The 25970-nt window shown below is 43.8% G+C and overlaps 1 pseudogene; it reads left to right on the top strand.

Moving 5' to 3' along the window:
- Positions 1-454: 454 nt before the first annotated feature.
- The window catches only part of LOC134564847 (sodium/hydrogen exchanger 2-like), a 47970-nt pseudogene continuing 22454 nt past the window's right edge, over positions 455-25970 (top strand).

Below are 25970 nucleotides of genomic sequence, written 5' to 3'. Positions count from 1 at the left end.
TGTGTGGGCACTGCAGAAATCCAGGGGAACCCCCTGTGTGATGGAGCTGTTTAGGGATGGGGATTTTTATGGGACCTGTTCTGTCAAGTCTGTCTGTTCTAACAGCAGTGAAGGTTATTTTTTTCCCTCCAAGAGAGGTTTATGAGGGACTGGTAGCCAAACCACATCAAGAGTTGGGACTAAAATGTGCATTGTACCATTGGTCTGAGGGCACATGAGGCCTTTCCTCAAGGAAGCATCCACAGAAGGAGCTCCTATTTGGGCATGTGGCACTAAAAAGCACCACTCTAAAGTGGGATCTCCCAGCTGGAAACTGATGGGCCAGGGAGGGAAACCAGCCTGAGGTGGAGCATTTGCTCCTCCCTTTGCAGCCACCCCCACAAGCGCCGGCGTCTCCAGCAGTGCTTCCAACCACTCACCCACCACAGCGGGAGCAGCTGTGGCTTCCAGGGATATGGAGAGCCAGGGACACAGAGCTGCAGCTGTTCTGGCTGGGTCCTGGCTGGGTCCTGGCTCTCCTGTATCCTCCAAGCCCCCTGGGTGCGAGCCCTGCAGGAGCCGCTGCTGGAGGACGCGATCCTGGAGAACATCAGCTGGGCTGCGGAGGAAGCCCAGGGCAACGACTCCTTGGAGCACGCATTCTTCTCTCTGGATTATCAGCAGGTCCAGGTCCCCTTTGAAATCACGCTCTGGATCATGCTGGCATCCTTGGCCAAAATAGGGGAGGCCTCCTGAGAGGATGAGGAGGGACGAAGAATCTCTGTGGGGGTGGTGTGGGCAGGGGTGGCCTTTGCTCCATCTCCTCTCTGGTTTGGAGCCTGAGGTAACATGCCAAACCCTTGGAATTTGCACACTGTGTGCCAGAGACACTGCACAGGTGGAAAACAAGATGCATTTTAGGTTGGAAATGGTAGTTTTCCATCTAGAAATTCACACTTGGGAGTGCTGTTGCTGTTAGGAGGAAAAATGCTAGGTTTCCAGGAGGAGGAATTTGATTTAACTGCAGGACACACCAAGGTATGTGTTCATCTTGATTTCCTTGCCAGCCACGCTCTGTGCAGGTGGTCCACTGACATCTTCATCTTAAAATGAAGATTCCTTATTCTTCTAAATGTGTCCTGTGTCTGGCCAAGGAATAATTCCATCCATGTCCAGGGTGTTACACAGCCTAAAATAAAATTTCTGTGCATTGATTGTCTGTGCAAGGTCACCTAAGAAAGCTTTAAGTTATGCAAAGTATCTGATATTTTTATATTTTCCTCTGAAAAACTGGGCACAGGAAAGTGAAAATTATATATAAATATTTTTCTCCAGGAATTGTCTTCAATTCTGTTAAATTACTGCTATAAAAGTTATTTTACAGCATTTTTTCTTGTATTTCTTTTCCTCAGAATGGAGAAGTCTCTAAGATTGGGTTTGATCAGATTTTTTCAGATGCAAAGGGTCTTTTTGTCTGACTAATTTCATATTACATAATGAGACCCTAATTCTAGTCACATGCATGAAGACATAATAATGATCAGAGATTTAAAAAAAATATTATTCTTATTCTAATTAGGTTTGTTTCAATGACTTTTTCTTTTAATAACTCATCTTGTACTTCTGGTGGTTGCTCTAGTCTTGGGCATTGCACAAGACTGGCTTGATTGGTCATTTTTTAGCTTTTTAGCTTTAAATGATAATGATTAAATGCTATTAAAAGTGGACTTTTTTATAATTAGTGGGAAAGCTTTTTGTGATTTTTTTGAATTTTAGTGTATAGAATCTGTATTGTGTTTAAAATTAGAAGTTACTATTTCGGTTAGTGCTGAAGATGGGCTGCTGACTAGATTACATAATTAATAATTCCAAATACTGTTTTATTTATGCAGATTATTACTTTTTGTTTATTACCTCAATATATCTCTCTAACCTTATGCTATGGTGAAATGAGGTCTGAACAGACAGTAATTTGAGAAAGTTTGGTATTTTCAGTAATTTTTAGATTTTCTAACTAATTTCTGAGCAACTTCACCCTCACTGTGTGAATTTATTTGTGCTACTCCGAGATGTAATCTGCTGACAGTGGGAGTGTGGGGACCTTCTGAGGCTTTGGGCTGGTGAAATAACACCAGTTTTATCTCTCCGTGCCCTCCAGGGTTCCATCTCTACAACAAGCTGCCTTCCATCGTTCCCAAAAGCTGTTTGTTGATATTTGTGGGACTCATCATGGGGGCACTAATCTATGGATTAAATGTAAGGTCACCACCAGTGATGGACAGAGACATCTTTTTCCTCTACCTCCTGCCCCCCATCATGCTGGATGCTGGCTACTTCATGCCCAGCCGCCCCTCTATTGAGACTATTGGCACCATCTTGCTCTACGCAGTGGTGGGGACCATCTGGAATGTGTTTGGGATTGGCTTTTCCCTGTATGGGATCTGCCAGGTGAAAGCCTTCCAGCTGCAGGACGTGTCCCTGCTGCACAACCTCCTGTTCGGCAACCTCATCGCTGCCGTGGACCCCATAGCCATGCTGGCCATCTTCAAAGAGATCCACATCAACGAGAAGCTGCACATCCTAGTGTTTGGGGAATTGCTTCTCAATGATGCTGTGACTGTGATGAGGACCAGCCTGAACTGGGATATTTAACCTGCAGAGGATGGTGCTGAGTGATGGGATGGGAGATCTCAGCTTGCAGAAAAGGAAAGTCAGGCAAGCCTTTATTTACTTCTACAGCTCCTGGAAATGAGGTTGTAGCCAGGTGGGGGTTGGTCTTTTCTCCCAGGGAACAAGTGACAGGATGAGAGGAAATGGTTTCAAGTGTCACCAGGGGAGGTTTAGATTGGCTATCAGGGGAAATTTCTTCATGGAAAAGGCAGTCAAACATTGGCACAGGCTGCCCAGGGAAGTGGTGGAGTCACCACACCTGCAAGTGTTTAAAAACCGTGTGGATGTGGCACTTGGGTGAAATTGGGTCTATAAATGGGATCGGAGACCGAGCAAACGCAGGTCAGACCAACATGATCATATCATACGTTTCTCTTCTTTATTTCACGAGATGGCTGGTTATATACAGTCAGAATAGTTTACAGTGACAGGTGCATTTCTATTAGCAAGGGAGCGTGAGCAAATATGTAAACTATTACAGTTTAAGGCAGCAACCGTATTTCCACGCTAACTATCTTAGCTAAGGCATGTACACACCTTAAGTGAATTTTCTAACTGCGCCACAGGTTTATCTACTTCTAGGCAGGCCAGAATCTGAGGCCTAGTTTGGGATAGCTCAACCTTTATTCTATAAGTCATCCTGCTCCTGCTACACTTGGGGACATGGTTTAGTGGTAAACATGGCAGTGCTGGGTTAACAGTTGGACTTGATGATTTTGGAGGTATTTTCAAACTTCAATGATTCTGTGATTTGTTGAGGGAAAAGGCATCAACAACCCCTTCTACCAGAGTATTCCTGGTCCAGTTCTCTGGTCTGAGGTCCTGGGCAGCATTCAGGTGAACTTAGAAGTTTTCAGGTTTCTCTTTGACTCCATGTCTGGGGACAGAAATGTCCATGAGGGCCACAGCAGTCCCCTGGTAGCAGCCAGACCTCCTGGGCAGGAGGTGACGCTGCACTGGCCGAAATCCCAGGAGTATATTTGGTGTCATGACCACATCTGGTGAACATCCAGTTAACAGCTGTTTCCCTCTTTCCTTTCCCCCCCAAGGTGCTCTACAAGCTCTTTCACTCTTTCTGTGAGATGCCGACCATCAAAAGTGTGGATGTTTTTGCTGGAGTTGGAAAATTCTTTGTGATTGGGCTGGGAGGAGTTTTAGTGAGGCTGAGTTTTGAGTTCACTGCCGCCTTCACCACGCGCTTCACCAAGGACATCCTCGTCATTGAGCCCCTCTTCATGTTCCTGTACAGCTACCTGTCCTACTTTACTGCAGAAATGTTCCACCTCTCATGGATCATGGCATAAGTGAGGCCCGGAAGCTCCTCTCTCCAGGAAAACTTCCTGCCTACATTCACTGAAAAATACTCCAAAAGATTTTTTTAGCTTATTTTATTTTCCACATGGCACAGTCAAAATAAACATGGGAAGAGTTACAAGGATTTAGTCAGCTCCTTGGAAAAGTTTGATCTTGGTTTGCAGCACATCTGTTCTCACATCCCATTCCCCATCTGCATGTCCTGCCTGGCAGCCCTTGGCATGACAGAGCAGCAAGTGATGAGATGGAAACTTAAGCCTGAAATATTCCTGCTTTTTGGGAGCAGAGGATTCTAATGGAAACCTCTGCTTTGGAGATTCTGACTTGGCTCCAGAAGCTCAGACACACCTCATGTCTGGTCTCAGGTGTCAACCAACACCTCCATCTCCAGTAACATTGCGAATCTGCTGGCCAGTTTCAGCCAAAGCTTTCAGAGATCATTCAGTTCATTTAATTTTCTTTTAACTGGGTAGATCTTTCAATAAAAGGAATAATTTTGGGCCAGATCCTTCAGATTTAAGAGACTAATTAAGCTTTGTGCTTACCTCGTCAGACATCTCACTGTCATAGCAGATGCTGAGACAAAAATAGCCAGAAAGACCCCAATGTTCACCAAAATCTCACCTTGGAAAGCAGAGAGAGAGGAAAACCAGAGGGATCCAGCCCTCCTGGATTCTGTGGGCTGGTATCTATTGAGTGTGGTTCTCCTACCCAAACAGGTCAGCTGGTGCTGAGGATCACAACCATTTAATATTACCCCAAAGACACCAAAATGCACCTACCCTGCATCAGCGGCTGCAGCGTAAACAACTGTGCAGCTGATGAGAATGAAGATAAAAAGAAAATAGAAAAATGAAGTGGGCTCCCAGCTCAGCACAGAAGCATCTGGGAGATCTATTTCAAAACGAATGATGTTGCTTTGGATATAAACCATTCCTGTGTCTTGCAGATTTTATTTCCTCAGCTGGTTAATAGGAGCAATATTTGAGTGTTACTGAAAACAATTCCAGCTCTGGGAATAGGTAGGAAAAGCCTATTTATAGGAGTGCAAGACAGAACAGTGAAATAAATATGCTGCATAACCATCGTGGAGCAGAAAACATTCAATCCTAATGGTGGTCTCCTTCTATCAATCACAATCTGCTGTATCCAATATGGAACCCATTTGCTGTTCTTTTGAATAATGCATTTTTTTCTAAAGCAAAACAATGGCAAAGGCAGCTGATTCCTGCACTGTGCCCTTCTAATTGCCAAATTATAAATGCCTCTCTTCTAGATCTGGAGTTCAAACAATTCATTCTGTTGTGGCCAAGGAATACTGTACTATAAAAAGCAGCTTTTGGCAGTTTGTTTCTTTGAAAAATAATTTGCAAAAAAAAAATCAATTCTTGTCCTGGTTTAGGACAAATTAGGGCAAAATCTCTAAAAGGAGCCCCTTCAAAAACAAACCCCCACAACTCCTCCCCCCCACAACTCCTCCCCCCCCCCCCCCCCACCGGGTTTGGGAAGAATTTCCTCGGAGGAAAAGTGGAAAAAACTTGTTTATTAAGAAAACAACAACAAAAACCACTCCCCAACACAAGAAAAAAACAGCCCCAGATGACAAGAAACGTTTTCACCAGTCCAAGAGAGAATGAACGACTTGGGCAGTCTCTGCTGGGGAGGGTGCCAAGCTTCTCTCACAGATGAAAACTCGGGGGGGAGTTTCTTGACGTTCCCAGATCAAGGTCCGGAGCCGGTTCTGATGTCTTCAGGAGAGGGGAGGAAGGAAAGAAGGGGAAAAACAAAAGCAGAAAAACGGCAAAAAGCAAGCAAAAAAGCAAGAGAGCAAAGCCAGCAGCAAGTGAAGCCGAAAGCCAGCAGGAGCAAGCGAGCAAGCAGCGGGGGGAGGGACGCGGCTATTAGACAAAACAAACCGAGAGCACGGGAACAGAAAACACTCGATTGGGATACAAAGCACTGTCACCCCAGGACAATTCTACATAGTCCAAAAAATATTAAAAAATCTGAATACAGCTCAGTCTGTGAAACTGTTTTGCAAATGGGCTTTAGTTTGATTTTTTCCTTTCTTATTCTCTTTTTTCCCCCCTGCCTCTTGCCTTGGTGGCAATGTCCATCTTTAGACAGGAAAAGACAAATTTATTCCCTTTCTGTGACCCTGTTGTTATCCCATGCCTGTTCTCCAATAGTCATTCCCAAACAACAGCTCTGGAAGTTACTTGCCCATAAATACTTGGATTTCTTAGTTTTTAACTGTAACTATATTCCTTGCTATTTTTTGAGGCAGACACAGAAACTGAAATTTTTTTTTTTTTTTCAGTCTGTGGTTCCAGTCCCTGTTGCTCTTTCTGGCAAAGCAGGTCAGACCTAAAAAGTATAAATCAAACCAGACCTGTATTAGAATATTTTTATGTGCTGGTACATTTTCTTAGGAGATGAAAGATGTGAACTCAAACATTTGGTGAGAAAGGGACTTGAATCATGATCTCCTGCTGCTGGATAACAGAGGATCCCACTCCTCAGCAAAAGCATCGTGACTTTCCCAATTCTGACCTTTTTCTATCCTCTGCTTTTGCCGCAAATCCTCTCCCTAAAGCCCAGTTTTAAATTCAAACAGACACAAATGTTTGTGTCTTCAAAGTAATGCAACATGTTAGTGAAATTCTGAGGTTAAACAGGATATTTTCAGTGCAAAGCAGTAACTGCCTGGCAGTTCTCTGAGCAGCTCTTAGTTGATAGTTCTGGGTGAGCCACCACCTCTCTCAACACCTTTGTTTAGGTCACTTACCTGTCCTGGTCACAGCAGGTGTAACCAGGTCACACCCAGAGCTATGGACAAGCCAAAGATCTGCTTCTCTGTTGGCTTTTCAGTGATCCAACATTGTGATGTTCCCTGTGGAGAAGACTAGATGTGGCACTTGGTGCCATGGTTTAGCTGAGGTTAGGGTTGGGTTGGACTTGATGATCCGGGAGGTCTCTTCCAACCTAATGATTCTGTGATTCTGTGATTTTCAGTGCAATAAAAATATTGATGGCCTTACCAAACAACACGGGAAGTCAGATCTTGGAAATTTAAAGTCCTTTTTCTATTCCTGCTGCAATATTTAGAACAAAAATGTTTTGATCCAGATTAAAATATTAAAAACAGAGCTTCAATGCTTCGAGCGCTCAATTGTTTTGACCTCCTAGGATTGCTGGCCTGAAAATGTATTGATTTGAAAAGCTGATGAATTAGGCTAATGCCATGTTCCCTGGAACTTGAAGAACCAGTTATCCATGAAAAATTGCCAGGCAATTGCAAGGTCAGAATTTGGCAAAGTTAAAAAACTGGAAACGATGTGTGGGGATGGGAAGAGCTGAGTGTTGCTTTGTGCTCTGATAAAATGCAACAGGTGATGAATTGTTCATCTCTTAAAATCCAGATTTGGACAGTTTGGGAAACCTATAAAGTATTTTATTGTCCTAGTGGTCCTGATACTCTTGGACTGATGTAGGAAGTGAATCAGCCCTCAGTGAAATGTCTTCAAACATCCATGACTTGATGAAACCCACTTTTTTTCATAACTGATGTGTTGATTTTCTGTGTTAAAGGAGAAAAACATATTGTTTCTTTTCCATTGTTTATTTTTCACTTCCTCAGCATCATTTCCTGTGCCATGGGCATGAAATGTTACATGGAGGCCAACATCTCCCTCAAGTCCCACACCACAGTCAAGTACTTCATGAAGATGAGGAGCACTGTGAGCAACACCCTCATTTTCATCTTCCTAGGAGTTTTCACCATCAGGGAAAACCACAAGTGGAACTAGCCCTACATTTGCTTCACGGTTATTTTCTGTCTCATTTGGAGGGTGCTTGGTAGGGGAAACTGTAGATCTTGATTTTTCATGTATGTTAATGTTTATGGGAGTGAGAAATGAGGTTCCATTAGATGAGAGGGTGCTCTGCCCCTCCATCATCCTTTCCTGCTCGCTCTGCAGTGTGATTATTCCAGATGGGAATGCTAGGACTGGACTGGAACATCCCAACCGATGCTTCCTGCTCCTCCATCTTACTCAATTCCAAATCTTGCATTTTGCTGCAGTTCCCTGCTCTGTGCACTCTCTGGTGCTGGATAGAATCTCTCATGAGATCTATTTTATCAGTGTCTCTTTTGCCATTATCTTCCTTTACCCTCTTTCATTGCCACAATCTCCTCTTCCATTTCAGTGTTTTTTAGTCCCTTGGTATTCTCCCAGCAGGAGGGAATCTGTAGGTATATCTCAGGGTTGCTGTTCCCTGAGATTCTCCTCGGGGTTGCTGTTCCCTGAGGTAATAAGGTTTTCTCCCAGGGTTGCTGTTCCCCAAGGTAATAAGGTTTTCGGGCTTCTCTAGCCCTAAAGGTTCCATGCCGGAGCCAGAGAAAACAAGCTGAGTCCGCCAGTGCATGTTTCCAAGGTTGTTTATTCTTCATTATCTTTCAGTTCTTTCTCAGCTCTGCCAGGCATCCCCAGCAGAGCAGAGCACATGGCAGACTGGGCGGATCAGAGGGTCCCGGACCCTTTGTACCATTTCTCTTGTCCAACCACCATCCACAACATACTTTTTATTTACAGACCCTTACCAATATTTACTACCTATGTTAACATGTCATTTCTACTCTAAACCAATCCTTGTGATACAACTCAGCAGAAGATGGGGGAAAAGAACAAGAACAAGGAAGACAGGGCCACTCCCCAATTCCTCCATCTTGCCTCTTCAATCCCATATACTAAAAATCCTAGATTCTACATTTACATTCTATGATAAACGAAATACTACTTATTTTGAATTCTCTCAGCTTGTGATTCTTCATACAATATGGGCATTCACTCCCATGGACTGGGATCAGAGGCAGTGTCCTCCTGGGCTCTGTGTGAGGCTAGTTGACCCCCTTGTACAGATCCCAGACCCCCCTGTCCAGTCTCCAAACTCTCCAGGGTGGCCAGAGGGATGTCCTGGACTCAGACAGGTATATACCTTGGAATGAGAGATCCATGAAAATCCTCTGACCCCATATTCTGAATTGTGGCAGATTAAGGGATTTAATTCATAACAAGCTCATGTACAGCAGCATCCTTCACTGGGAAACTGGAGGAACATTCCAGTAGCTGTCCTAAATAGATGAGATTTGGGACCTGAACTGCGAGGATGGTCCTACTCCTACTCAAGACTTTCAGGTTAGGCTTGAGAGTGGCAGAACTGGGGAATCACTGAGGTTGGCAGGGGCCTGTGGAAATCATCTGGTCCAACACCCTGCCCGAGCAGGGTCAGGCAGGCAAGACTGTGTCCAGATGGCTTTTGGTTATGTCCATGCATGGAGAGTCTACAGCATCCATGGAAAACCTATCACCTCACAACAATGAAGAGACGAAGGCTTGGTGATAATGAGGAGCAAGGCAGGAAAATACTCTCCTGTTAACTTATCTCTGCAGTTTCTTTAGCTACAATTACCATGAAAACCCAAGTCCTGGTTCCAGAATTCCCTGGGATCCCATTTTCATACATTGAAAATGACCAGAAAAAACAGATATGTGGTGTTTCCATTCTCCTCAGCTGCATCTTGTGCTGATTCTGTGTTGGGAGAGGCTAGACCTCCATTCCTCTTACAATGTTTGGTACCTAATGAGTGCAGAGTACCTCAGTTATGGGTATTTTTATATATTAATAATATTTGTGAAAATAACAGCATGCATTTTTGGCAAAGAATCCGAGAGCTTAAAAACATTCAACAGAATTTATGTTTACAAACCAGTGAGTCAAGCAGTGAACTCGAATTTGACAGACACTTCAAGAAATTGTTTAAATAGGTTAAGCCATGATTAGCAAGGCAGAGCACAATGGGGTTTATTAGCTGTTGGGACATGTCAAAGTTTGTTTTAATAACTGTGCACCATACTTGGAAATGTGCTCATGTTGGGGGTTAGATTTATTTCTTTTTTACTTATAGAATTTCCCCCCATAAGTTGCTAGGAGACTAACTACCGGGTACTTTTGAGTGCTTGACCAAAACAAAGAAGTGGCCAAAGGAGAGGGTAGCACTGGGCTACACCTTTTGTTTTTGGGTCTCTGGGAGTTTTCCCTCCAAGAGGGGAGATAACGTGAGTTTTGGGGCAGTTTCCGGCTCTTGCTCTTGGCATCGCAGAGGACGGTCAGGCTGCTTCTTGCTGTGGGAAGAGTTCACTGGCACCACCCCATCCCATCCTTGGAAATCTACCATCATTTGCTTCTGTGCCCAGGAACTCTGAGCTCGCCTCCTCCTGCCCTGCTGGGCCGGTCTTGCCCCACCACTGATACTTCTTCAGAGCTGCTTTGAGGCTTTCTGCTACTCTGTGGCCCTGCAGTGCCCCTGCTCTGCTGGGACATCTCCGCCATTCCAGCTACCATCGTGGAGCTTCTGAGCTCATCCACCAGCCTGGGATTTTCCACCGTTCCAGCTTGGTCTCTCAGAGTCCTGCAGGGGCAGTGAGATCAAACTGCCCCAGGCTTTGTGAAAGAAAGCCCTCGAGGTTCCTGGTTCTGTTTATTATTAATGCTGTAGTTGTTGTTGTTTGTTTGCTTTGTCATATATACTAGTAAAGAACTGTTATTCCTATCACCACACCTCTGCCTGAAAGCCCCTTTAATTTTCTAAATTAGAATAATTTGGAGGGAGGGGATTGGAATTCTCCATCTCTAGGGAGGTCCTGCCCCTCCCTAGCAGATACTTGTCTTTCAAACCAAGACAGCTCATTAGTCAGGTTTTTGTACATTCAAGTGTTTTATTACCATTAAGTGGTTTATCTTAAATTATTTGCTCAGATAAAAGTTCTCAGTGAGTTTGATTTATTTTTAGTTCAAAAATTCTTCATTGAAAGATATAAAAACAACAATGGTGCAAAAGCACCCCAAAAATCCTCCCTAAGCACAGCCCTTCTGAGGGCAGCTTAAATTATGCAGCACATTATTAGGGAAGGGCTCAGGCTGCAGCCACCGTTTTCCAGTCAAAATCTCCCTGGAATTAAATAAGAACACCTAAACCAGGGCTGGAAATTGTCTGAGTGGTTCTGAACAGGGTGTTCCTGTCCTGCAGCACCTTCCTGGGAAGCTGTCAGGGAGCTGGGAGGTTGAGAACTGGGAAGCAGCTGCACCAAGCCAGACTGGGAAACTCCTGCCTTGGAGATGGTGGTTGAGATCAGACCTGAGCCTATTCAGAGCCATCCAGCAGCTCTGGATTAATTATTAATTTATTATTAAAATTAATTTATTATTGTACCTTATGATACAAGCTAAAATTACGGTTTTGCTCTTTACTGCGAATGTTTGCAAGGCATTTATTGCTTTTTCCCAAATTACGCTTAACTCTGAACGTATCTTTGCTCTTTTTCCCGGTAAAACTACAACGTCCCATAGCAATCTGCCTTTCTCTTTCCATCCTACTTCTCTGCAAAGAAATGATGGCCGCTTTCGCTTTCCTTCTTCCCGAACCCATAGGGTTACCCGATTTATATCAGAGTCTTTGATATTTTCGCCTCTTTTCGAGACAATGGACGCTAAAAGCTGCATGGCAGCCAAAAGGTACCGGTCCATAATTGAATCCCTCCGCGTCTGCCGCTCTTACCTTCTCTCTGCTGACAGTAGGTGGCACTGTCGCCTTTCTAACCAATCCAATCGACAGACGCTCCCCGATCTGCCCCGAGTATCCAGGACTGTGTTCCGTAAGCGACACACACACGTCCTAAATCAAGCAAGGTCTTTAACATTTAAGTCTTGCTTACAGCATCTAAGCTCAGCGACGGCTAATACGTCTCACTTACAGCATTGAAGCCCGGTGGACGGTAAATAAGTTCCGCTTACAGCATCGAAGCCCGGCGGACAATATCTGAGTCTTGAACAGACAGCGTCTAAGCCGTATTGACCAGGCTCTGTCCCTGTTCGGGCGCCAGAAAAAGGCGGAGCCCTGGTAGATCGGGGGCTAGAATAACGTGCGTCCACACCAATATGGTTCTAAGCACGTAATCCGATTTATTCTGTGAGATGGTGGGTTAAATACAGACAGAATAGTTTACAAGAACAGGTGCATTCTGATAGGCAGTGAGAATACAGAAATATGTAAGCTATTGCAGTTTAAGGTAGCCACCGTGTCTTCCCAGTAACTGTTCTATGTTAGTAACACTACTACCTTAATACATTCTTAGTAGCAGATAAGTTTATCTGCTACTACGTATGCTGAACGTACTGAGGCCTGCTAGACCAGGCCTGAGGCCTGGTCTGAGGCCTGGTTTGAGGCCCAGGTGTGGATAGCTCTACCTTATGATACAAGCTATCCTCCTACAATTATTATTATTAATTAATTATTAATTTATTAATTATTAATTATTAATTAATGATTGGATAGTAGGGGAAATTTCTTCATGGAAAGGGTTGCCAAACATTGGAACAGGCTGCCCAGGACAGTGATAGAGACAACAGCCCTGGAAGTGTTAAAAAAACATGTGGATGTGGCACTTGCTGACATGGGTTAGTGGTGGCCTTGGCAATGCTGGAAGAATGGTTGGACTTGATCTTGGAGAGCTTTTCCAGTCTTTACAATTCCAGGATTCTAGGATTCTGGAGGTGCTTGAGGCACTGATCCAGAAAAGGGAGATGCCCCTACATTCCCTTGCAGGACTTGGGGATTTTTTGGTGGGCAATGCTGGGATTGGTGTGTAAATTGTAAAGTCCTTTGTTATAGGTTGACACTGTTTGGTTTTTAGTTAAAGTAGAAATAGTTTCCTGGAATGTTTTGAAACTGGCACCTATCAGAGTCCATTTTTAAATATTGACATATTGTTAGACTATTGAGGAAGCTAGATGCGACTTTGAGGAATACCCATATAAAATTCTGAGTGAGGGCAAGTTGGCCCTTTCCTCCCAATCACTTGAACAGGTAACATCGAGCCGGGCCATTCTCTTAGGACGGCCTAGGCCGGCTCGGTCTGGCCCTGCTGCTCCCTTCCCCTTGGGAGGGGAGTTCAGCTTAAGGCCTGGCCGTGCTTCTGGGCCCTGGCTGGCAGGTGGGGGAGGCAGCTGAAGGCCTGGACCCAGCCGAGCCGGGAGGGAGTGGCAGGAGCTGGGCCTCTGATAACCCCTTTGGGCCCAGCTGGGCTAAGCCTACCCCAGTTGCCACCGAGAGATGGGCAAGGAACCGCCCCCCCCCCCCTTCCCCCTCCTCTGGTGACTCCCGGGCTGAGAGAGAAAGGGGAGGAGAAAGAAAAGTGCAGCCTTTTCAGAGCAGCTGATCACATTGACCATCCCAGACCTGGGCAGATTTAACCCTTTCTTGGCAAGATGAAGCTTTCAGAACTCCAACCCTTTCCCTAAGAGAGAGAGAGGAAGGACAGAGTGATTTGACACTAAAGAGACAGCATGATATGAAGTCAGCGAAAGAACTGATAAAGATCATTAGAAGGAGGGACTGAGGAAATTGACATTTCTGACTGGACTTCTCTGGATGTAAACTATGGAAACTGGACTAACATATCCCTTCAAATCGTGGGAAGATATGCATTTAGGGAGATGTGCAAATTTGTGTGTAGATTTTGAACAAAGGCGTGTGTGATAGACTAAGTGATATTAATCTTAAGAGATACTTAAGCAGAGATAGAGATAAGGCCATCATGCTGGTAAAGAAGTGAGAAGATATCTCTGTTCCCTGAGAAGAAGAATTCTTTGTTCCTTTGAGTTATGCATCTTTAAAAGGTGACACCCTAATATGCAAAAGTCTGGACCCATAAGCAGCCTGGGAAACTGCTAATGGGAGGAGTCACAGAAGCAGGTTTTTTTGGCAGACAACTGTTTTTTGTGGCAGTTAAAACCCACAAGAAAATAGTAGGGAAATTCCATGGAGACAGCAAGAGAGACTCCTCTCCCAAAGTGATGGAAGATTATGTTTAAATGGTGAAACTGACTGAAAATCATAGTTTTGTCTCTCCGTGTTGGTTGTGGGAAAGTGAACAGTTTGTGGGGAAGAGAGAAGAGTTTTGAAAGAATCAAATTTTCTTTTTTTTTTTTAATTTCAATTTTTTCCTTTTTTTTCTATCCTTTAGTGTGTGTTAATAAAACTATCTTTGCAACTTTTAAGCTGGGCCTGTTTTGCCTTTTTCCTCCCAAAAGTCTATCTCACAGAAATAAAAAAAGTAGGCACAAAAACCATCACAAATTTGGTGCGTTGGCCGAGAAAAGTTAAAATTGGCGAACATGAAACTACTACAATAGACAATAGAACTCTCTCAGTGCTTTAAATATTTGAGAAATGATTCCGCTGAAATCTGAGGAATTCCTTTGGTGTGAGGAAGATCATCTAAAAAGGAAAATAGAGCCCTTGCATGGCAGCACTGGGGCTCTGCTGATATCCAAGCCCTGGGGAGATTTCCTCCTGTTCTTTCCCAAGGTATCTGCAGGAAAAAATACATTCTGCTCAGAATGATTAATTGTATGTCATCTCTTGGCCTTGAATTAGTTTAGGGAATGCTAATAATAATTTATGAGGAAGGATTAAATTAAGACAAAGACCAGGATATCAGCTGAAGTAAATTTTGTTCATTTAAATCACCGGCGCTGCCTGAGCTGTAGAGTAGGGGTGGATGTGATCTGAGGGAGGGAGGCTTTGTTTTATTTATTTTTTAAGTTGCAAAGAACCTTGACATCCAAGTGCTTTCCATCTGCTGGTCTGGGCACCAGTTCTGCAGAGCTCCAGAGATGGGGAATGTTCAGTTCAGTCAGTCACAAGGTTCAGTTAACTGAGTTAGCTATTCCCAAACATCCCAAACCATCACAACCATTAAATGGATCGTGACAACAAGTTCCTACCAGGAGCAAACAAAGTGTTTGGGGTACACCTGGAAGAACAATTTCTAGTCCTGTTGAAGCTTTGCAGGTTTTATCCTGCCGGGAAAGCAGGGCAGATGAAAGAGGCTGCTCCAACACCAGAACAAGGTCACTGTGGCTCAGCCCCATGCCAGTGGCTTTTGTTCCAGTGCAGGAAAATCAGGTGTGAGGAAAGGCTGATTTTTGTGTCGGTGGTCACTTTGCAGGGAATGACCATCTGTCCCCTCGTTGACCTGTTGGCTGTCAAGAGGAAAAGGGGGAGTTCTCCCACTGTGGGAGAGCAAATCCACATTCGGGTAAGTGGAGCATCCATCAACACATGGCCAGAGCTTTCTGATATCTTCTGGAATGTGCGTGTCTCCAGGGACCCTGCAGATCTGCAGTTTTACCCAAATCCTCTGCAGGTCAGCCCCTTTCCATGTTGGAAATCCTGTTCAGGTTCCTAACCCTGGGTTATTTTTGCATTGGAAGAGCAGCTGCTGACATGGCTGGTAAAATCCCAGCTAGCTCTGATTCCCGGCTGTGACAAGGGCCATTCCCAAATCTGCCAGCAGATTTAGGTAATGGTGCAGAACAAGGGTGTTCTTCTGTGGCAATCAGGTGTTGCAGTGTCTACACTTCAGAGCAAGGACTAGAGAAGACTCTTTTCTGTACGATTTTTCAGAGACCTTTATTCCCCAAGAGGGGGGGACGAAAAAGAGCAGGAGACAAAGCCCGTGCCTGCTTTTAAAAATGAAGGGTGGGGGGTGTGAAACAAGCAGGTGATTGGTCCCAGGACAGATGGACGGGGCTTTTTCCATAACATAGGGCAGGGTCAGGGGAAAGATGGACAGCTGACCGAAGCTTCTAGGGACAGGGCAGGGGTAGGAGAGGTACGAAGGGGGCACATGCCTGGACAGCACCCAACCCATCAAGCGGGGGGAAACAGGGAGGAACCATTGAGATGCAGAACTCAAAACAGCTTAACAAAAACCCACCACCACAAGCCACCAATCAGGCTGATATAGCATAAGGTAGAGCACAAACATGAGAGAAAACTATGATTTCTTGCCCAAAACTTTAAGCTCTGACCTGACTCCAATTTCTCTGGTCTAAGAAAGAAAGAAAGAAAGAAAGAAAGAAAGAAAGAAAATGAGGCTTGGTTGCTTTCAGGATTAGGAAATTCCATGTGTTCTCCAGTCCCATCACCACCACTTGTTTGGATATTTTTTCAAAAAAATGAGGAAAGGGAGGATAAGGTTGGTGCTATATTGGACGGAACCTCTGAAGTGCACCATCCCTGGAATTATTCAAGGCCAGGTTGGATGGAGATTGGAGCCACCTGGGACAGTGGAAGGTGTCCCTGCCCATGGCAGGGCCTGGAATGAGATGAGATGTAAGGTCCCCTCTAACCCAAACCATTCTGTGATTCTACATCCATAACCCAAATGTGGGATTTCATTCCCCTTGTTCTCACCACCCAAATGTTGGTATTTGCAGTCATAGAGGACTTCAGGGAGAGGCTCACCTCCATGAGATCAGCTGCTCTACCACTCAGCTGAGCCTTTGCATTTGCATCTGCATCCAATGGAAAATTAATATATTCCTGAATCTAATTGTTCAATCCCAGCCACATTTCTGTGGGTATGGCTCCTTCAGGAATATTATTGTCATTGTCTTCTTTAGCAATAAACCCACTGGGGCTGAGGACATTTGTAAAACCTGTTTGGCATCCTCAAAATAGGATCAGACTTTAGGGCTTTGTCTGAGGTTAACACAACAGCTCAGGAGGCTGAGGAGCTTTTTCCAGTCGTGAACAGAGAAGACTTTGTTCTTTTGTTACTATGTGAATGGTAAATCATCTCAGAAATGTGTTTATTAGGAGGTGTGAGCTGAAAATGGCCATACACCAATTAAGCTGAGAAGGTAAAAATGCAAATAATTGGAAATCAGGGATGCAGAAGCCAGAAGCAGCTTTCTTCCTCAAATTTATTTTGCCATCTGGGTAGTTGGGATATTCTTGCTCGCAGGAGTGATGATCAGAGTATGTGAGAGTAATTCCAGAGAATCAGAGTAGTTTGGGTTGGAAGGGACCTTAAAACTCATCTCATTACACCCCCCTGCCATGGGCAGGGACACCTTCCCTTGTGGGAATACAGATTGGAAACAGGTCTCAAAGTACTGCTGAACTCATTAGAGGTAGATGTGCTAGAGGGCTACAAGCCCTGACAAGTCAAGGCAAGACCCTGAAGAAGGAAGAGATCAAGGTGTATGTATATATGTTTGTGTGCAAGACAGTACAGGCCTGTACAAGTCTGTACTAGCCCATAGTTAAGCAATGTTACTAAGAAATATAGATATAGTTGTTATGCTTGAAAGATATATAAACCAGCAGTGTGTTCAATAAAATCAGCTTCATGATGCAAACCATTGAGACCCTGTCTCTTCAATCACCCGACAATTGGTGCCCTCTGTGAGGATAGCAATGAACACCTAGCTGAGCGGCAGTTGGAGACCTGCAGGACTAAGTGCTCCTGAAAGGAAGAGGGAAGCTGGCCAGTGATGACTAAATCCCTCTGGAAAGCAGGTGAGCTGCAGGGGACGATGGGGCAGGGGATGTCTGCTCTGGAAAGAGATGTTTTTGAACTTATGACAAAGCTTTTACAACAGCATGGCAAATCCTTGCCTTCATGTAACTTAAAAACTCTATTGAAATGGACAGCAGAGAAGTGTTGAGCAGCTTGAATGTCCATAAATCTATGGGCCCAGATGGGATCCATCCCAGGGTGATGAGGGAGCTGGCAGATGAGCTTGCAAAGCCACTCTCCATCTTTTGCCAACACTCCTGGCTCACTGGTGAGGTTCCGGATGACTGGAAGCTGGCCAGTGTTACTCCCATTCTTAAAAAGGATAGAAAGGTGGATCCTGGTAATTATAGGCCAGTTAGCCTGACCTCAGTCCCTGGTAAGGTAATGGAGCAGTTTATATTGAGAGCTATTATGCAGCACTTACAAGATGGCCAGGATATCAGACCCTGCCAGCATAGGTTTAGGAGGGGTAGATCATGTTTGACCAACCTGGTCTCCTTTTATGACCAGGTCACCCACCTGGTGGATGCAGGGAAGGCTGTGGATGTTGTGTACCTGGACTCCAGCAGGGCCTTTGACACTGTCTCCCACAGCACACTCCTGGAAAACCTGGCAGCCCACGGCTTGGACAGAAGCACTCCTTTCTGGGTCAGGAACTGGCTGCATGGCCGGGTCCAGAGTGGTGGTGAAAGGTGCTGCATCCAGCTGGTGGCCAGTCACCAGTGGTGTCCCTCAGGGGTCTGTGCTGGGGCCAGTTCTGTTTAATATTTTTATTGATGATATGGATGAGGGTATTGAGTCTTTCATTAGTAAATTTGAAGATGACACTAAGCTGGGAGCATGTGTCAATCTGTTGGAAGGGAGAAGGGCTCTGCAGAGAGACCTGGAATGATTGGATGGATGGGCAGAATCCAGTAGGATGAAGTTTATTAAGTCCAAGTGCCGGGTACTGCATTTTGGCGACAATAACCCCCTGCAATGTTATAGGCTGGGGACAGTGTGGCTGGACAGTGCCCAGGTGGAAAAGGATCTGGGGGTTCTGGTCTATGACCAACTGAACATGAGCCAGCAGTGTGCTCTTGTGGCCAAAAAGGCCAATGACATCCTGGCCTGTATCAGGAAGTGTCCAGCAGGACCAGGGAGATCATTCTTCCCTTGTACTCAGCATTGGTGAGACTGCACATTGAATGTGTCCAGTTCTGGGCCCCTCAGTTTAGGAAGGATGTTGAGATGCTTGAGCGTGTCCAGAGGAGGGCAACAAGGTTGGTGAGGGGCTTGGAGAACAAGCCCTATGAGGAATGACTGAGGGAGCTGGGGTTGTTTAGTCTGGAGAGGAAAAGACTCAGAGGTGACCTTATCACTCTACAACTTTCTGAAGGATGATTGTAGTCAGGTGGGAGTTGGTCTCTCTCTTTGGGCAGCAACTAACAGAATGAGAGGACACGGTCTTAAGCTGCGCCAAGGGAAATATAGGCTGGATATTAGGAAAAAGTGTTTTACAGAAAGGGTAATAAAGTGTTGGAATGGTTTACCTGGGGAGGTGGTGGATTCACCATCCCTGGATGTGTTTAAGAAAAGACTAGATGTGGCACTTGGTGCCATGGTTTAGTTGAGGTTAGAGTTGGGTTGGACTTGATGATCCTGGAGGTCTCTTCCAACCTAATGATTCTGTGATTCTGTGATTCTGCAGTTAAGCTACCAGGAGTTACCGAATCCACAATCTTTACGACAGATTTGTGAGACAAGGTGGGAGTGAAACTGTGGGATTGTGCAATAAAGGGGAACAAAACGGTTGCAGAAATGTGACTGCTGCTGCTGCTGCTGCTGCTGCTCTGGGTGGTGCAGCCTGGCGCTGGCCAGCACGGCTGTAGCCTGCACGGCATGCTGAAGCTATAGCACACCAAAATACAAACTGACGCTACGTACTGACTGAAACTGTTAAAATTTAACCTGTGATTTATGGTTTTTAACAGGGTTATCACTGGAAAAATTCAAAGGTGTTTGTGTGGATGTGTTTTCCTACATATCGGTAACACAGCAAGAATGCATGATTTACTGGGAGTAATTAGCTGTCATAAATTTAACTTTTTTTTTGTTCAAATTCAAGACAAACTTTGAACCTTATTTGTTGTAGTTATTTGAAACTTAGCTATAATTAGTACATGAAATTCCACTGTCAGCTTTATCAGCTGTTTGCTTTTTACTTCATATTTTTAAGAAGATAATTTTATTGTGAATTTTTTGGTATAGCTATTTAGTGATCCAAGTATAATTATTTTTCCTTCCCACATTTAAATTATAATTAGACTTGATATCAAAACAGTTTAAGTATATTGATAGACCACAAATACAATAAATAATAGCTTATTTTTTAGAATAATTTGAACCCCTAACTTTGTAACTGTTTATATGCAAGTGTCAGTTTTACAAACCCACTAACCTAACCAAGTTACTTGTGCAAAACTTATGGCACTATTATATAACTAAATTTTTATGGTTTTAGCCTTTAATATTTATATCTCATTGTTGGCCGGGGAATCAGCCAGAGTCAAGACAGCACTCCATATGAGTTAAAAATCTTGCTCGTTTATTCAGCTATATGACGTACATTTATACTGTGCTAAGCATATCATGCACCTAACTCTGAACATCACTGGTTAAACCATAGTGTTCACACATCCTTGCAGTATACATAATTGGTTCAGAAGCTCTGTCCATGAGGCTAAATGCTGCAAATCTTCCCTAACTTATGGTCAGTGCATCCAGTCTAGCATCCTGTTACAGCTACTGTTCCAAGCTTTACTTCCTCCTTATCCCATCTAAGGAATGGTTCAAGGACGTTTCAGCTTCTATTCATCCTTTAGGCTAAAAGCAGGATTGTGCAGGTCCCTGCTTCTCCAGCCATACGTTCACAACTCATTACTTTTATAAGGCCAAACTCAAATCTATTGTACAGACAATCTTAAAAAGCTGCAGCACTTCAATCCCTCTGATAAATTTATGTTGCTGCTATTTTGGTACAATTGTTTACCTGCATGTTTTTTACCTTGATGTTTAACTGTTGTATTTCAATTTTTTAGCAACTTTTTTGTAATGATAGAGTCTAAATAAGTTAATTTCTGTTAAGATTAATTTTTTAGTCTTAATGATGTTAACTAAGTTTTTTTAGGCATATTTTTTGTTATGTTTTAGTGAAGTTTTAATAAAGTTGATTTTAAGTTTTGTTGAAATACATTTGTTTAAATTATAAGATATACTTCTGCTATACAAATAAATGGCGTAAAGCATGAATGAATTTTTGTTAAAATTTGCTTATTTAAATGATGAGATACAACTATTTTGTTATAGACATAAGAATAATTTTTACTTCTTTGTTTATCATAATTAGCACTGAGGAATGAGTAACAATTTCATATTATGATTGTTATTAGTTATAAGCTGTTTAATGTCCTTTATTGCTTTATTACTACTTAGCTAAAGATAAATGACAAAGTTGACTGCTTTACAAACCTTCACATACTGTTGTATAGCTATTTACAAGATGTATTATTTTAAGAAACTTTCCTAACTACTTGTCTTGGGTTATGTAACCAAAAAAATGTGTATTCTATTTCATCTGTAGAAAGCAGTTGGGAGATGGTTTCTTTTTTCCTTATCTCTTGTAACTCCAGGGGGGAGGAGGGTGGATGCTTTCTGATAATAGACCATCTGTTAAAACCAGGTGGGGCAGTGTTTCTTATCTCTTTCATCAACTGTCCACCCTCCGGGGGATATCTTCTGTTAATGGGCCATAAAGGCTCACCAATGACATGACACTTACATCATCCCATTGTGAGATGCACCACTCAGTGGGGAGGAGCCAACCATTCCCTACCCAGATAAAAATGGGGACACAGGGAACCCAGGCATCCTCTTTTCCACTGGATTCTCAGAGGAAGACTGGACTCATCTCACCACCACTGAACCTGTCCACAGGATCGTCTCTACTTCAACAGAACCACATCTGTCACTCCAGGAGGACTTATCTGGATTGCTTCCAACACCCTGGCTGACAGGGTGTCAGGTCGTATTCCTGACTCTGTCAGGGTTTTCTAGGACTTTTGTTTGTTTGCTTGCTTGGTTTGGTTTTTTTGGGGGGTTTTTTTGTTGTTTTTTTTTTGTATTACTGCATTTGTATTTTTTAATATTCCTAGTAAAGAACTGTTATTCCTATCCCCATATTTTTGCCCGAAAGCTGCTAATTGCAAAATTATAATAATTTGGAGGGAGGGGGTTTTACCTTCTCCGTTCCAAGGGAAACTCCAGTTTTCCCTGATAGATATCTGTCTTTCCAAACCAAGACACTACTATTACTAAAAGGCTTTTAGAATATATTAGGGAAACTCTTCCAGTTAAGGCCTAGGCCATGGCTAAGTCCTAGCCTTAGCTGGTTGAGAAATATGTCAATAAACCCAAGTGTTTTCTGCACCAAAACTCTACTCAGGTCATTTTGACTTGCAGAATTTGGACCCATAATAGCTAGACCTCCTTTTGAAGTGAACTTGGAAGCCTCTACCCAGGAATGGTTCTCCAAGCCCTCACTCTAAAATGATGCTTACTAGCTATTGCAGATTCTGGGTAATGGTATAGTATTTAGGGAATTGATAATGCATTGTTTTAAATTACCATTTTATTTTGCATATATTATTTATTTTTGCTTAGTGTAAGTTTATTGATTTGTCACATATTTTACTTTTTATATTGCCTTTATGTTCATAACAAGAAACATGTTAAAAAACAAAAGCAGGGGAGTGTGGCTCTTTAAGAACATTTACATTAATATTTACCCTAAAAATTTTGAAAGCAAACTAAATCAAATTTGATCCCTAGCAGAGCAATACTACTTTAAAGATTTGCATGTGCAGAGGCAATTCTTAAAAATTTTTACGTAAAGATTTTTAATTGAGTGTACAATGATAAAGCCCAGCTAATTTACTAACCTAGGGAGAAGGTATGCATATGTTTTATCACCAACAGATCTGAAGTAGTTACCTGCTTGTCGGGAAAAACATCAATCACCTCCAAGAAAATGAGGCCCAGAGAAAAGAAAAATTACCTAATTTTCAATCAGCCCTCATGACCAAGAACAGAAGTAGGACTGCCAAGACATGGCTGTGAAGACTTTGAAGGCTTGTGTTACATAAACCTATTTGACCACTTTCAATCTATTCATGCTAGCATCCAGGCCCTCCGAGAAAGTGTTACCAAACTAAGGGTTGTAGATGACTGATTGGCTTGGACACATGCTTGGGAAATAGGGGGCTTACTGGCTGGCTTAAGAATTTAGTTAAAACAGGAATTTATGTTTTAGCTGTGTTGTTGCTTATGATGACTTGTTTGCCATGTGTTTTACAATGTGTTCAGAGACTGATCAATAAGTCCACGAAAAATATCTTAATGGTGGAAAGAGAAGGGAGAAATGTGGGAATACAGATTGGAAACAGGACTCAAAGTATTGCTGAACTCATTACAGAAGTAGATGTGCTAGAGGGCTACAAGCCCTGACAAGTCGAGGCAAGACCCTGAAGAAGGAAGAGATCAAGGTGTATGTATATATGTTTGTGTGCAAGACAGTACAGGCCTGTACAAGTCTGTACTAGCCCATAGTTAAGCAATGTTACTAAGAAATATAGATATAGTTGTTATGCTTGAAAGATATATAAACCAGCAGTGTGTTCAATAAAATAGGCATCATGATGCAAACCATGGGGACCCTGTCTCTTCAATCACCCGACATTCCCCTACCCCAAGTTGCTCCAAGCTCCGTCCAACCTGGCCTGGGACACTCCCAGGGATGGGACACTTCAGTGCTTCCCCCCAGTGTCATGTTGGTGGAACACACAGCTGCCAACAGCCATGTGAGGGCACTAAACCCACACCAGGCTGCAGGGCTGAGCCAGCTGCTCTGAAACTTTTCTGTCTCTGACCTCCCAAAAACACAGTTTTAAAATTTTAGAGCTGTAGGAAGTTCCAGGGTCATCAGTACCTGAGTATGGAGGGCAGCAGAGCAGAGCCGTCTCCCAGTTTAGAGATGCCACTAGGAGGGAAAGCAGTTGGGGAAATTACAGGGATTTAACTTTTAGGTGGAAAACACACGGAGGCTGGCATTTTTATATAATTTTAAACAATAATAATGTATTGATATAAAGTATGATGTGCTGATTTCATTTAGTGGGAAGTTGTGGAGGCAGATGAGCCTGCCAGGCCTCTGCCCTGGAGGAATGTCCCTTGAATGGAATATGATAAGCTCATCTCAACCCTCCCCAGGAGAGATAACCCTTAGATGAGGCACTTCTCTCTCTGGTCAGGGCAAAGTACTCACAATGCTCTGATATACCCATTTAGATACTTTCCAACCCATTGTTTTCTCCCCTTTGGTACCACCCCTGCTTTCCCCCATAAATACACCAGCTTTACCCCTGTTCAGGAGGGTGCTGTCATCCCTGGCTACCCTTTGCAGGGCTAGACAATAAAGGCTACCCTGTGGAATCTGCCACACGGCACTTCTGTCTCTCATTCCCTGATTTGGCCTGGGAACACCTCACAAAGCAGAGCTGAAATCACTTGTAAGAGCTGAATCACTTGCAGCCACTGGCTGCGCCTTGCCGAGGCTGCCCGGCAGCTGGAGACTGCCCAAAACCCCCAGAAGGCTGTCTCTAGTGAGACCTCTCTCTCTGGGAAGATTGTGGCTATCCGGACTGGACTACAGACCCCCGTCTAGCCCATAGGAAGTGTCTGGGAGAAGGCAGTATTTATTATTCAAGTCAAAGCATCATTTATGTGTTACCTACATTTATATCCTGAAGATACTGATTTCCTGAGACAAATTGTCCTCAAAAACCCCAAAATGAGCCTTTCCTGCAGGTCAAGGCCCAGAGGGCAGAACATGGGAGCCATCAGCCCTCCTGTACCTATCACAGAGAGCAGATTCATGGCCCTCAGCATTTATTCTCTGCTTGCCCACACCTGAAAGCAAAGCACTCGTACTCCAGCACCACTGGATGAGTGGATGGAGAATTATCCCAGTGCCTTCTCTCCTTGTTTCCCAGCTCCATATCCAGAGCTGGAATCATCCCCTGTTGTGTGTGTGGCTTTTGCTGTTTGCTGGCTGGGTTCATCATGTATGCAACTGGCGTAGAGCAAATCCTCTCTCCTCTTTAGTTCTTGGATCATTTGCTGGCTGGCATTGAAGATATATCTGGATACTGGGGACAGTATTACTGGAAAGTCAAGTAAGGATTTGCCAAAATACAACTGTGTACACATGTAGGAAAAAAGGAGGTTGGTTTCTATTCCCAAAGTTTCCACTGTGGGCAGCTGTGCCTTGTTCATCCTCGTGGCATGAGGGAGATGACAGAGGGGCAGCTTTTCCTTGTCCAAAGGGACACCAGGTTTTCAGGGCACTTCCCTGCTTGTAGACACCTCTTGTGCATCACCCTAAAAAAACCCCTTTCTCCTCTCCTGTTGTGTTTGTCCCTTCTTGCCCAAAGAAATCTGCTGGAAGTGCCATGGCTGTGACATGCAGCCTGTCCCAGGCTGTGCACAGTTAACATTAAAGAGCTGAGTTTGCAGCACTGCTTTTTGTGGACTGAAATTACAGAGGACCTCTACAGATTTCTGTAGCAAAGTGTTCAATTTTCATTAAATTCTGTGTTTGTACATTTTAAAATTTAAAAAATGCATCAGGATTAAAAAAACCCCTTACAAATACCATAAAATATACTAAAAAAACTATCTGCCAGGTTTAATTCCTTGGTGGTCCAGATATAGATGCAGCTGGTGAAGATTTTTTTAGGAATGCCCATGCTTGGAAGTGCAACTAGAGGATATGGGAGTCACTGCTGCTCAGGAGCATCCTGGCTCCTTGTGAGCAGATCTCAGAGAGACTGATGATCTCAGAGGTCTTTTACAACCCAAATTATTCAATGATTTGAGCAGAAAAGAAGAGGAAATGGCTCAAGAGGGAATCTGCAAGTGTTTAAATCTGTGGCTGCTGCATGTACTTGTAGCACTTCTAGAAGAGTTCATGATATATCTGGAACTTTTGGGGAGTTTTTATTGTATTTAGTGAAGTTTTAATATTCTGACTCATGTACTATAATGCAGAAATAATTAGGGACTGACCTCTTGGATCATCGATTTCTGAGGAAGACTTAATGGGATATAATAGAATTTAATGGGATTTAATGGAATATGGAGCAGTCACGGGCTATGACCCTGCTGCCTTGCTCAGGTCTGTTGGTACTGGGGAGTCAGGGGAGATGCTAAACCCATCTCATTTTGTTCTCCAACAGACTGGAATATTTCAACAGCAAATACCTGCAGAAGATCCTGCTCAGGGACTATGACCAGCCCAAGTCCAGCATCGTGCTGCTCTACGAGAAGCTGGAGCGCAAACGCCATCGAGCTGGCCCAGGCTGGGCAGCTGGGCCATGACCCAGCCCACCCCTCCTTCCTGTGAGCAAACACCAGCTCAAACTCAGCAGTTGGGGGCTAAAAGTGATGGGTTGGATGAACATCACCCAGCACGGACTG

Source organism: Prinia subflava (assembly GCF_021018805.1).
Source record: "Prinia subflava isolate CZ2003 ecotype Zambia chromosome W unlocalized genomic scaffold, Cam_Psub_1.2 scaffold_22_NEW, whole genome shotgun sequence".
NCBI lineage: Eukaryota > Metazoa > Chordata > Aves > Passeriformes > Cisticolidae > Prinia > Prinia subflava.
The sequence above is the reverse complement of the archived record's forward strand: the minus strand, read 5'-3'. Positions and strand labels throughout refer to the sequence as shown.